At 45.2% G+C, this 14,217-nt stretch overlaps 1 long non-coding RNA gene across 2 annotated transcripts; it reads right to left on the bottom strand.

The window, feature by feature from the left end:
* Positions 1–10,349: 10,349 nt before the first annotated feature.
* On the bottom strand, positions 10,350–12,990 carry LOC133561415 (uncharacterized). Of its 2 annotated transcripts, XR_009808685.1 has the most exons (5): positions 12,895–12,990; positions 12,650–12,705; positions 12,283–12,422; positions 12,002–12,053; positions 10,350–11,059 (listed from the first exon to the last, which is right to left on the bottom strand). It is a non-coding gene; the product is annotated as an uncharacterized LOC133561415 (long non-coding RNA). The 2 variants fall into 2 exon arrangements; XR_009808684.1 differs by having other exon boundaries at positions 12,650–12,949.
* Between the last annotated feature and the right edge of the window lie 1,227 nt (positions 12,991–14,217).

Genomic DNA, 14,217 nt, shown 5'->3' with positions numbered 1-14,217 from the left:
TTAAAGCTTCGCATGGACTGGCACCTCATTATATCTCAGACCTCATCCAAATTTACACTCCTGCATGTGCGTGCTCTGAGGTCTGAGAGCCAGTTCCGGGACAAGCATTGACTGCAGTGCATCGTACGTGCTGCTGAGAAGGTTATTGGCTGCAAACTCCAGGACCAGGAGGCGTGTGGGTCGGATCACAGCTGACTCTTCTCACCCTGGACACAAACTATTCTCCCTTCTCCCCTCAGGCAGGAGACTACGGTTCATCCAGACCAGGCCTGGGCAATTATTTTGACTCTGGGGCAACAATTAGAGAAAAAAATGTGTCTGGGGGCCGGTATATCTATTTTTAAGAACACTTATACAAAACCTCACAGTAATGTCTGATTGAATGCTAAAAACTTTATGACAGACCGTCTTCAAAAACAATGGAATTTGACATTTTTCTATGTACGATATAACACTGAATATTGAGAAAATATGGAAGTCACACTGTGGAGAGGGGCGTGTCCTACGCGTCCCCTGCGGGCGGAGCATGTGCGGCAGCCGGTCGTGAAGCAGCAATCAGGTGAGCAGATACCTCAGCTGGGACGAGTTATCTAATCACCTGTTTCCTTTATTAGCAGCGTTGGAATCCATGAGGAGGGCTGGCAACCGGGAGGGGGACTGCCAGACGAGAAGAGCAATCTGAAAAGATAACCGTGTGCAATAGCTGAAAAGCTAAAAGACTTTTGAACGTTGTCATATTGTGAAAAACCATTAAAACAATTGAAACCACTGAACCAGGCGTGGTGTTTCCGGGTAGGGAACGGAGGATCAAGGACGAGGATCTCAACAGTGGCGCCCAACAAAGACGGACCCAAAAAAAAGGTCAGCACCAACCCCACTGGAGGCACTTGCCCAAGTGCTGGCGCAGGTGGCAGCCGGGAGTCAGCAGCAGGCGCAGCTACTCAAGACGCTGATGGACAGGGCTCAGGCGACAGGTGGGACATCAACCATGAAGCGCATGGTGGAGGGGGAGGACCCACAGACGTTCCCCGACGTCTTCGAGGCAACGGCAACATCAAGTAGATGGCCGGAAGAGGAGTGGGGCGTGAAGCTGCTGCCACTCCTGGTGGGGGAGGCGCAGCAGGCGGTGTTGAGTCTTCCGGCAACCGCCCGCACGCAATACGCCAACCTAAGGCACTCCATCTTGGACCGGGTCAGCAGCAGCAAAGAAGACCACCGAAGAAGATTCTGGGCGATGAGGCTGGAGCCAGAAGACCGGCCGTTTGTTTTTGCGCACCGGCTGAGAGACGCAGCGACCCAATGGCTCCAGCCAAACGGGCGAGATCTACAGATGCTGGAAGACATTGTCTTGGAGCAGTTCCTGGAGGCCATTCCGGCGAGGACCGCAGCCTTGGTCAAGTACCACAGCCCCCCGGATGTAAAGGTGGCCGTAAAACTGGCGGAGGAACACGTGGCCGTACAGCGGGAGGTGGCGCCAAGGATGGCCACGGGACCCGCTGCAGCAACCCGCCGTTGACTCGCCCCGTGATGGGGGCGGTGGAGAAAGCAAAATCGCCGGGGCACCATGGACAGGTTCCCCAGGCGGAAGCAAAATGCACAGACACACACACCCACATACACACACACAACACAAAAGGGGGGACACGGGAATATGACAAACCTGCCTGTGTTTTTATGTTGCAGGGTGCCAGCGCTGCGGATGGAGGGTTTCCCTCGCAAAGTGCACCTCAAACGCCGGGCCCGGTGTGTTGGGGGTTCGGACAGCCTGGTCACGTGCGCAGCGAGTGCTCCCTGATGGAGGTGGGGCAGGTGATGCGGGTTGTCGGGCCTCCAGCACCTGCGCCCGATCGGGGAGAGACGTACCGTATACCGGTAAGGTTACAAGGGGGTACATACCGGGCGATGGTGGATTCGGGCTGTAAACAGTCCTTGATCCACCAGAATCTGGTTCGGCCCGTGGTTTTGAGGCAAAGCAACACAGGTGAGGATCAGGTGTATTCATGGGGATGTGCACGAATATCCGATGGTACCAGTGGAAATTGCATATGGCAAACAAAAACATAAAGTCGAGATAGCTGTATGTACGCACCTCTCGCACCCCATAATTTTGGGCACAAATTGGCCGGGGTTCAATGATTTATTGGCAGAATGTGTGGGGGTGCGTTCACGAACAGTAGGAGAGGGGAGTATTCACGCTGTTCTGAGTGGCGACGCGGTTTCATCCGGGAGTGCCGAGCGGGAACCGGCGGGGGCTTCGCGGGAGGCCCCCCCGGCACCTCGATGGGCACCTACGGAGGACTTTCCCCTCAAACAGTCCCGTGATGAAACCTTGCGCGAGGCCTGGGACCAGGTCGACTTTATTGACGGTCAGCTGGTGCGCCCGGGAAAAGCGCGGTTATTCCCTCATTTTTCAGTAATCAGAGATAGACTTTACCGGTGGCCCGTGACACGCAAACTGGGGAGGAATGCACCCAGTTGTTGGTGCCAAAACGCCACCGGGAAATGGTTTTCCAGGCGGCGCATATGAACCCGTTGGCTGGATATATGGGATATGATAAGACACTTAATCGGGTCATGGTCCGTTTCTATTGGCCAGGCCTCCGGGCGGATGTGCGCCGCTGGTGCGCCATCTGCCCAGACTGCCAGCTGGTCAATCCAGCGGCCACCCCAAAGGCACCATTACGCCCATTACCCCTCATAAAGGTCCCCTTCGAGAGAATGGGCATGGACCTCATTGGACCATTTCACCCGAGCACACAGGGATATCGCTTTGATTTAGTCCTAGTGGATTACGCAACGCGCTATCCCGAGGCAGTGCCGCTGCGCTCTATTTCCGCCAAAATTGTTGCGCAAGCGCTGTTTAGGGTCATTTCCCGAGTTGGGATCCCGAAAAAGATCCTAACTGACCAGGGCACGTCCTTTATGTCGCGCACAATAAAAGAACTGTACGGATTATTGGGGATAAAAATCGATCCGCACCAGCGTGTATCATCCGCAAACGGATGGGCTGGTGGAGCGGCTAAATAAAACGCTGAAAACAATGATCCGTAAGTTTATGCACGAGGACAAACAAAATTGGGATAAATGGTTGGATCCCCTCATGTTTGCGATGCGGGAGGTACCTCAGGCCTCGCTTGGTTTTGAACCGTTCGAGTTATTGTATGGCCGGAGGCCTCGCGGAGTCTTGAACGTTATTAAAGAAAGCTGGGAGGAGACTCCAAGCCCCAGCAAAAATGAAATACAATACGTCCTTGACATGCGAGCAAAACTCCACCAGGTGGGGCACTTGACACACGAGAATTTGCTCCGTGCTCAAGCGCGTCAACAGCACACGTATAACCGGGGAACCCAATTGCGTAAATTTACACCGGGAGAAAAAGTGCTTGTATTGCTCCCAACTTCAAGCTCTAAATTACTGGCAAAGTGGCAAGGACCCTTTGAGGTCACACGGCAAGGGAGTGATGTGGACTACGAGGTTCGGCGCTCGGACCGTCGGGGGGACACACAATTATATCATATTAATCTGCTGAAGGCATGGAGACAGGCGCAGCCTGTTTCCATGGCGACGGTGGTGAATGAGGAAGAGAAGTTGGGGCCAGATGTCCCGCACTCTGGACCCACCCTCCGCTTTCCTGTGACAACCAGCTCACATTGGCACAGCGGGCAGAGGTAGCTGAGTTACAGCGGCGCTTTTCTGACGTGTTCTCCCCGCGGCCCGGCCGCACAAATCTCATCCGACACCACATTGAGACTAGCCCGGGGATTAGGGTACGATCTCGGCCATATAGGCTCCCCGAACACAAGCGTAAAGTTGTGCGAGAGGAATTAAAAAAAATGCTTGAAATGGGAGTGATAGAAGAATCTCACAGCGCATGGTGTAGTCCCATTGTTTTGATAGGGGAAAAGGATGGGACCGTGCGTTTCTGTGTAGATTACCGCATGGTGAATGATCAGTCACGCTTTGACGCATACCCAATGCCCCGGGTCGACGAGCTCCTCGACCGGCTGGGCACTGCTAATTTTTTCACCACACTGGATTTAACTAAGGGCTACTGGCAGATTCCCTTATCACCAGAGTCCAGGGAAAAAACGGCCTTCTCCACTCCGGACGGTTTGTAACAGTTCGTAACACTTCCGTTCGGCTTGTTCGGTGCGCCTGCCACGTTCCAGCGTCTCATGGACCGGGTGCTGCGGCCCCACGCTGCATACGCGGCTGCGTCCCTAGATGATGTCATCATCCAGAGTGACAGCTGGGAACAACACATGCAACGTGTGGGGGCGGTGCTCGAGTCCCTGAGGCGGGCGGGGCTCACTGCCAACCCGGCGAAGTGCGCGGTTGGACGGAGGGAGGTACAGTATCTGGGGTACCACTTGGGGGGGGGTGCAGGTGGGGCCACAGGTGGAAAAAACAGCGGCGATCGCGGCCTGTCAACCTCCCAAGGCAAAAAAAGAGGTGAGTCAGTTTTTGGGACTAGCAGGGTACTACCGGAGGTTCATTCCGCGGTTCGCGGATTGGACTGGTCCATTAACTGACCTCACCCGAAAAGGTGCTCCCGAACTGGTCCAGTGGACGGAGCAGTGCCATCAGGGGTTTGAGATGGTGAAAAAAGCACTTTGTGAGGAGCCGGTGCTGCACATGCCTAATTTTGAAATCCCTTTCTGTCTGCAGGCGGACGCATCGAGTCGGGGGCTGGGGGAGGTGCTGTCCAAGCAGGTGGGGGGGGGGAGGGGTCGACCGCCCCGTATTATATCTCAGCCGTAAGTTGTCGGACCGGGAGGCGAGGTATAGCACGGTGGAGAGGGAGTGCCTCGCCATCCGGTGGGCGGTGGGGGCCCTCCGTTACTACCTGTTTGGGCGCGCCTTCAGCCTCTATTTGGACCACAAACCGCTCCATTGGCTCCACCTCATGAGGGATTCCAACGCGAAGATCACCCGATGGTACCTTGCGCTGCAGCCTTATAACTTTCGGGTGGTCCACAAGCCGGGGAGTCAGATGGCCGTGGCTGACTTCCTCTCTCGCCCTGGGGAGAGGGTGGAGTCATGTGGAGAGGGGCGTGTCCTACGCGTCCCCTGCCGGCGGAGCATGTGCGGCAGCCGGTCGTGAAGCAGCAATCAGGTGAGCAGATACCTCAGCTGGGACGAGTTATCTAATCACCTGTTTCCTTTATTAACAGCGTTGGAATCCATGAGGAGGGCTGGCAACCGAGAGGGGGACTGCCAGACGAGAAGAGCAATCTGAAAAGATAACCGTGTACAATAGCTGAAAAGATAAAAGACTTTTGAACGTTGTCATATTGTGAAAAACCATTAAAACAATTGAAACCACTGAACCAGGCGAGGTGTTTCCGGGTAGGGAACGGAGGATCAAGGACGAGGATCTCCACACACACCCCCTGTCAATCGACACATTTTTACCAAGGGAGTAGGTTTGATTTTGAGATTGGTGGGGACACAAACGTGCTCCAAGGCAGCACTCTAATAGTTTACTTTTTTTTTTTTTTACATTAGCAATCATAATTTCACGTCATGCAGATGTTATAGGGTAGAGCAACTAAAATGAAAGCAAAGGAGACAACTTCGAAGAGTTCTCATCTTTAATCTTTAGTGTAGGGCTGTAGTGCAACTGTGCATCATACTGCCAATTAACATAGCCTACTGTCCATCAACAACATTAGAAATACATTAATGCAATACAACATTGTAAATAAACATAAATGAACTGTAATAATCTTTTCCCCAACTTGTGTTTAAATCACTCACAATTTTTCCCTTCATCTATTTCTTTCTATTGCTGCTTTTGTACGGTAAATATGTTTGTCACTAATACTCGAATACAAGCAGATAAGTGTCCACTGGTTGTTCCTATTTGAAAGAGCCAAACACATGCCTCCGCCGGTCTGTAACAGAAATGAACTGCTGGCAGATTTCTCTCAGGTCAGTATTGTCCAGTTTTCCCAGATGGACATGGCACACAGCAAGATTGTTCAGTCTTACTTGTGTCATGGTCGTTCTAAGCCATGTTTTAAAAATCTCCTTAAAAATGATAATCTAGTGAGGTTTTATTGTATTTCACCACAGAGTTTTGTTAATTGGTATTTTCAAACCGTTGCTCACTTCTACACAAATACATGAAACTAAAAAATAATTTAAAAAATAAAACGGAAAGGTGAAATCCGGTGATCTGATTGGCTGTGAACCGTGGTTTAAATATTGAGCACGGCTACTATTCTAAAGCCTTATCACAGCATTGGCTATCACTCCGCCTCAGGCATGTATGACTGGTATGAATGGAGGTTGTTGTCATGTATCCATGACTACGGACTGTTGCAATCCGTAGTAAAAGACAGCTGATGTTTTTAAGATGTTAAAAAACGGACTAAAGTAGTTGAGTTCACATGTTCAAGGTTAACGTTCACCTCCGGGGAGGGTTAACAATGGTAGAGGGGACTGAGCATTGACTTTCGCCTGACAAAAAGCGGAGGAAAAGACGAGATGCACTGCTAATTTGGAGCTAACATCTGGATAGGTGGGACTGTTTTTTCCACAGTGAGGCTATTTTATTGGATAATATGTATTTCTGGTTGAATAAAACTACATTAAATTGATTGAGTATTCCTATTTCATAATGCCTTTATTTGTAACCGTTTTATAAAAGCAATATATCACTCCAGTCCATGGTATATGCTCATTATAGCACTCTAAGGGGCGTGACTGGAGTGATATATTGTTGAATTATTCAATATTGTTGAGCCTCTACACACCCTTAAAGTAACTTACAGTTTGACTCCTAAAGAAGTCTCTTATATCCAGTTTTCTTTTCATTGACATCCTTCAAAACCTACAGCACACACGCACGCACACAGACACAAACACAATGTAAATCACACCACTGATATTAAAATTCATCTAGCTACCGTGTGCCAGGAACAACAAATGCCGAACATGTTGACAACTTACACTGACAGTTGCACCGCCTCTTGTCCGGTCGCTAGCAACTAGCATGTAGGCTAGCTTTTACAAGCAGGAGTGACAGCGGGGACAGCCAATCACATGTAAGTTAGCATGAAACTGGCAACCAATCAGGGAGCGATGTTTAGGTTAGAGGCGGGACTTCTAGCAGTGACCGACATTTAACCCTTTGTGTGCCATAATCATTGACTAAACATTACGGGCAGCGCTTGTATTGATAGTGACTACACAGTAGCGGCTGGATATTGGTAGGGACGTGTCCCTAGCGTCCCTACCCAATTCTACGCCCTTGCATTTTACAATCAGGTGAATCGCAACAAAAAGTGAAATAGGAACACGAAAGGTACAAAGTAAACCCACCTACAATCTGATATATCTGATACATCAATAAGCTTTAGAACTTTTTTGTGAAAATCTCCTTCCGAGTCTGTGGAAATGCTTCCAGCCCACACTGCTTGGTGCCTCGTCCGAGCTGCCGTGACGTACATGACCTTAGTAACTAATTAGATGACCATAGTAACTAATTAGATGACCATAGTAACTGGTATATCATGCAAAAGCGGATATTCCAACCATTGAAATACTTTGTATAGTTGAAGACTTACGGTCATTAGAAAACATGAGGGCACATCATGATGGCAGCAACACTTTCCATCCTAAACATCTAAAAAAACGATTTGCGAATGTCCGGCGGGCCAGATTGAAAAGCTTAACGGGACGCATGTGGCCCCCGGGCCTTAATTTGCCCAGGTCTGATCCAGACCCACACCTCCCGCCACCTGAACAGTTTTTTCCCCTCGGCCATCAGGCAAATGAATAATAACAAGATCTGTTAGCTCAGTTACAGCTCATGTTATTCTATTCTGTGTTATATGTGTTTTATGTAGCACGATTGCACCAAGTAAAATTCCTAGTTTGTTAACCAGTTCTTAAACAATGGCAATAAAAACTATTTTGATTCCAGCTCGTGGTGCCCAAGACAAGACTTAAAACCATGGCAGATAAGACCTTCTCTGTAGCTCCGGAACACTTTGCCCCTCCATGTTCGACCTGCTCCCACAGTGGAGTGTTTTAAAGGCCTACTGAAATGAGATGTTCTTATTTAAAACGGGAATAGCAGGTCCATTCTATGTGTCATACCTGATCATTTCGCAATATTGCCATATTTTTGCTGAAAGGATTTAGTAGCGAACATCCAAGATAAACTTCGCAACTTTTGGTCGCTAACAGAAAAGCCCTGCCTTTACCCGAAGTCGCAGACAATAACGTCACCCGTTGATGGCTCCTCACATCCTCACATTGTTTTTAATGGGAGCCTCCAACAAAAAGAGCTATTCGGACTGAGAAAACGACAATTCCCCCCTCAATTTGAGCGAGGATGAAAGATTTGTGTTTGAGGATATTGATAGTGACGGACTAGAAAAAAAAAACGCCATTGTTTTGGGATGGATTCAGATGTTTTTAGACACATTTACTACGATAATTCTGGGAAATCCCTTATCTTTCTATTGTGTTGCTAGTGTTTTAGTGAGTTTAACAGTACCTGATAGACGGAGGTGTGTGTCCACGGGTGTCTTGACGCCAGTGTCTCAGGGAAGTCGACGGCAGCTTTATGGACGGCGCAATCTCAGCTGATCTCCGTTGAGAAGCAACTTTTTACCACAATTTTCTCACCGAAACCTGCTGGTTGACATTCGGTCGGGATCCATGTTCGCTTGACCGCTGTGATCCATAGTAAAGTTTCACCTCCGGGAATTTTAAACAGGGAATCACCGTGTGTTTGTGTGGCTAAAGGCTATAGCTTCCCAACTCCATCTTTCTACTTTGACTTCGCCAATATTAATTTAACAAATTGCAAAGGATTCAGCAACACACATCTCCAAAATACTGTATAATTATGCCGTTAAAGCAGACGACTTTTAGCTGTGTGTGTGTGCAGCGCTCATATTTCCTAACAGTCCGTGACATCACGCGTACACGTCATCATTACGCGACGTTTTCAAGAAGAAACTCCGGGGAAATTTAATATTGCAATTTAGTAAACTAAAAAGTCCGTAATGGCATGTGTTGCAATGTTAATATTTCATCATTGATATATAAACTATCAGACTGCATGGTGGGTAGTAGTGGGTTTCAGTAGGCCAGTAGTTTCAGTAGTCTCGTCTTAAGACCCCCTTTTTTTCTCTGGCTTTTAACACTATGTGAGTTGTGTGGTCCTCTGTGTTTTTACATTTTTACTTCTATTTATTTTTTGAGTGGGTTTTACTCTTTAAAATCGTTGTTAATCATATTTATCTTTATATTTATTTTTGTACTGTTTTTATATTGTTTTTATTTTGTTTGTTTATATAAATAAAGTGAATTGGATTGGTTCGGATAAATCAGCATAATGCTACACTTGTGTTTGATTTTCATCAATGTATTGTATTATATTAGTATTAAGGGACAAGCAGTAGAAAATGGATGGATGGATGGAGGTAGTATAGATACATATTCTATGTAAAGTATTCCTTGTATAATGAAGTGACTTGGTCTTAATGTTATGATCCGCCGCCCAGATCATAGTCTGTTTATCTTTTTTCAGTCCACTTGTGTCTCTCAGTTGCCATGACGGCAGATTGTTGTCACCTGCCTCTGGTTGGTGTTCAGGACGCGCACCTGATCAGAGGGCTATTTAGTTTACGTGCTGGCCTCACTCGGCCTGTTGGTCTTGTTTGCCCCCGTGCAACAGTTACGCTCTTGGTTACGCTCTAAGTCTGCATTTTTGATATTAGCATCTTTTGGCTACCATTTTGTTTCCCGTGCCGTGGGCACTGTGCAGCACATTTATGATCTGCAACAAGAATAAATGATTTATTCTCACCTGCAAGCCTCTTCCTGACATCCTTCTGCATCTTGAAAATGCAGAGGGATCACAAGTGTAACACATAAGTTCCGATGTACACTACAACTCAACTCACATCACTATTCATGCTCATTGTGGACACTCGGATGCCACATCACATGTGGGGAAAAAATTATAAGAGCGAAAAAAAAAACCGACTACTTCCCAGCAGGTACAAGACATTGATACAACGTTGATTATACGCATGTATACTTTAAAAGTGAATTTTAAACCACTTTGCAAAATAGTGGTATTTGAAAATTGATGTCCAACATTGGATCCACGCTGTTGGTTGGGAAATGACCAAATTTCAAAAGTCAAATCCACGTCACACCCAGGATATTGAATAAAAGTTGTCAAAAAGCGAGTTGTTCCCACACTGTATTTGTGTTATACTATATTGTTTGGGAAATTACCAAAATTCAATGGTCCAATCAATGACAGAACCAGACATAGATTAAACGTTATCAAAAAGCATGTTGTTTCAACGTTAGTTTGGAGTTGCTCAACATCATTCAACAAGTTCTCAACATTGTTTCAATGTCTGGTGCCTGCCGGGTTAGTACTACTAACATATCACTATCTCTGTCTGGAGGGTTGATACACAGCAGACACAATACAAAAAGCAATGTATTAACAACACTTTTGCTGATTTTTTGAATAGGATTTAATTTTCAAGGAGAATAACTGACTGTATGACAAAAGTAAGCATTTGGTTGTAAAACTTTGAGAACCACAACTGAAAGGACTTTGAGAAAGGACTTAAAGTCTTAGCACATTAAAAAAATGGACTTTGGACAACAAATAGAGTTATGCAAGCTGATCCTTTTGAACCTCTGGGCCCACATTTTGCCCATTCATATTATAGGATAGTGTCTATGATACGTGAGTGTTAAACATTTACATATACAATACATTATGAAAATCCCCCCCACAATTTTTAGGACAATGTGGTCACATTTTAAAGGAATCTTTTTTTTTTATTTGTCATTATGATACTCTTCATTGTCATGGTCTTTTGGGTGTTCATGGGCGGTCCCGGAAAGACAGTTGACTGAGGACTTTTATAAATAGAAATGAGACTTGGGCTGTATAGCTCGGTTGGTAGAGTGGTTGTGCCAGCAACTTGAGGGTTGCAGGTTCGATCCCCGCCTCCGCCATCCTAGTTACTGCCGTTGTGTCCTTGGGCAAGACGCTTTACCCACCTGCACACAGTGCCACCCACAGTGTTTAAAATGTAACTTAGATATTGGGTTTCACTATGCAAAGCGCTTTGAGTCACTAGAGAAAAAGCGCTATATAAATATAATTCACTTCACTTCATTCATGCACATAATAAAGGTAACTCAAAAGAAAAGTCAATTGATTAATACGATTGCTTTTTCCACGAGAGGATAAATGATACATGTCAACTTGCCGGGGTCGTCGAAGCTTTTTGGGGATGGGGAGCGTTAGTCCCTGAGTAAAATGACAGCCTTTGTTTGTGATGCAGCCTTTTCGCTAATTTAAAGATAGCTTTGAAAATCCTGTTGCCATTGATGGGTCGCATGGTAAAGATTTTTAAATGCAACTCCATAAATTCCGCTATTTTCTGGCTTCTTCTTAAAGCTTAAATCTGACTGCCACATTACTGCCACCGAGTGGTTGGAAGCTCTATTTTAAAGGAGTGTCTAATAGAAATATAACAATGGTATGTCTAGTGTCTGCAATTAATCACATGCAAGGGGTCTGGGTTAATTTTTACCTCATTCCTCACTTAACCTCTAAAGGCCTTAGTGGCCACATGCGTGGACAGCACCTTTTAGCTCTTATTTCCAAAATTGTGTACACTTCTGAATTGGGGTCTTACGCCAACATATGGACACTTATCCTGCTATTTGGTGGTGTCAGAAGGGTATAACATACAATGGAATTTGGAAAAAAAATGTGTAAAAATAAAAATTTGCATGTCACTACACATGAAGTATACACTTGTGCACTTATGGACTAAGTACATTATATTAACAGATGATTTTTAGATTTTATTCTAATTAAGGTCCAATTAGCCCAAATAGCAATGAGAAATACAATAAAAAAACATGTAAACAAACAGCTTGGGCCTTAAGATGTTAAAGCTTAAGCGAATTATGTGTAAAGAATGTTAGTACCTGATCAAGGAGGTGACCCCAGGATGCAGAGACAGGAGGCAAGGTAGAATTACTAAAATGGGAACAATTTGATTAGTCCAAAAAGTGTAACAAAAGTGATGGGGCAGAAGTGCACACCATGAATAAACAAACAAAAACAGTTTCCTCAGTGGTCGGCAGGGGAAAATGCCAGGGCGCACTGAGTCGAGCAAAAAGTCCAACATAGAATCCTCTTTACCTCAGGGAGGCTAGTAAGCAAACAAAGAGGTGAGGGATTAAAGGACTAAGGAGAGACAACATACCAGAGCTGACAAAGTGAAGCAGGCACATGCATGTGGGAGGTGCAGGAGACAATAACCGGCAGGACCCAGCTGTCGGTGACCAGCTTAAATACTCCTAGGTAGATATTTGTTGCAGGTGTGCCTCGCTGGGGACTAATTAACTGAAGAAAACAGACATCATAAATGAGAAGGCAGGGAAATGACAAAACACAACAAAGAATGCACTACCGACCTGATAAGTCCAAAAGAAAAAAAATGATACAGTATTATTTGCTCACAGATGCCACCTGGTGGTTATTTGAGCACAATGCAACTTGGCCTAAATAGTCCCAAACCCTAATGTTTCAGTCACATGTAGGATTCTCACAGGAATGAGGCACAACCTTACCTATACTGTATGATGTGTCGCGATCGGGGGTGCAGCTTGCTGCGAGGTTTGTTCTCCTGGAATGCAGAACGGACGACTCCGTATGAAAACGTGCAGTTAGGAGATGATTTATTAATCATAAATCATACCCCGTACTAAAAAGACAGATACAAACATAGAAAAGCGTGCCGATCGCACGGGAAGCTAAGGCAACAACTTAGCACAGGAATCTAGAACAGGAAAACACCAACGTAACAGTTGCATACCGCAAACAATGAAGCCATCGACTGTGGCGAGCAACGTGAATAAACAGCTCTCCGATTAGTGCTCAACAGCAGGAAAACATGCCGAACACTAATCAGAGGCAGGTGAAACCAATGGTTACCCATGGTAACCAAAACAAATAAAGTGCACAAAACAGGAACTAAGGGAGTCCAAAACTAATAGATCATAACTAAATACAACATGATCCGGACTACGGATCATGAAAATTTGGTCCTGAGCCATTTGTGTGTTTAGTTACAAAACCCTGGCCTAAAGCACATATAAAAACAACTGAGGAGACATCATATATAAAACGTTGGATACCAAAGGGTGAGGCACAGAGCCACAAGTAGCACCATGGAGGCGTGTTTGCAACCAAAGCAAATAAAAAGTTTTTCATTATCGTTCTTGTCGCCCAACTAGTTGAAAGAGCCTCTTCTGTCTTCTTCAGTGTGCTTATACATATCACAGTGGCAAGTGATCACTGGTATTGATCTCACTTTATCAGTCCTCTCTGCCTATACGCTTGTCTTTTAGAGTAATGAGGTTTGGGTGTCTCTGCTTGTTGGGATAAGAGATTAGATCATTAGAAATGTTATAAGTAATTGCACACAGATACACACGCTTAGGATGAAGTTGAAACAATAAAGGTCAAACAAGACTGTGCTTTGTTTATACTTTGAATCAGTTTTGTCATAGGAAATGTTCTGTAATCTGTAATGTGACTCTGTTCCAAAGTCAAACTAGGCCTTAGTGTTGTCCTGATACACATATTTTGGTACTGGTACCGGAACCAAAATGTATTCCGATACTTTTTGGTACTTTTCGGTACTTTTCTAAATAAAGGGTACCGCAAACAACTGCATTATTGGCTTTATTTTAACAAAAAATCTTATGTTACATTAAATATGTTTGTTATTGCAAGTTTGTCCTTAAATAAAACTTGACTTTTAGTAGTAGAAGGAATCAATAAAGTACTATTTATCTATTTATCCATCCATCTATCTATCTATTTATCTAGTAAGTAAGCAAACAAAGTCTCCTAATTGAGTCTGCAGACATGCAGTAACATATTGTGTCATTTTCCGTTGTATTATTTTGTCAACATTATTAAGGACAAGTGGTAGAAAATGCATTATTATCATTTGCTGTTAATATCTGCTTATTTTCTCTTTTAACATGTTCTATTTACACTTCTGTTAAAATGTAATAATCACTAATTCTTATGTTGTTTGGATGCTTTACATTAGTTTTGGACCACAAGTTTAGGTATCAATCGGATACCAAGTAGTTACAGGATCATAGATTGGTCATATTGAAAGTCC

Source organism: Nerophis ophidion, linkage group LG11 (genome assembly GCF_033978795.1).
Source record: "Nerophis ophidion isolate RoL-2023_Sa linkage group LG11, RoL_Noph_v1.0, whole genome shotgun sequence".
Lineage (NCBI taxonomy): Eukaryota > Metazoa > Chordata > Actinopteri > Syngnathiformes > Syngnathidae > Nerophis > Nerophis ophidion.
This window is presented reverse-complemented; position numbering and strand designations above follow the sequence as displayed.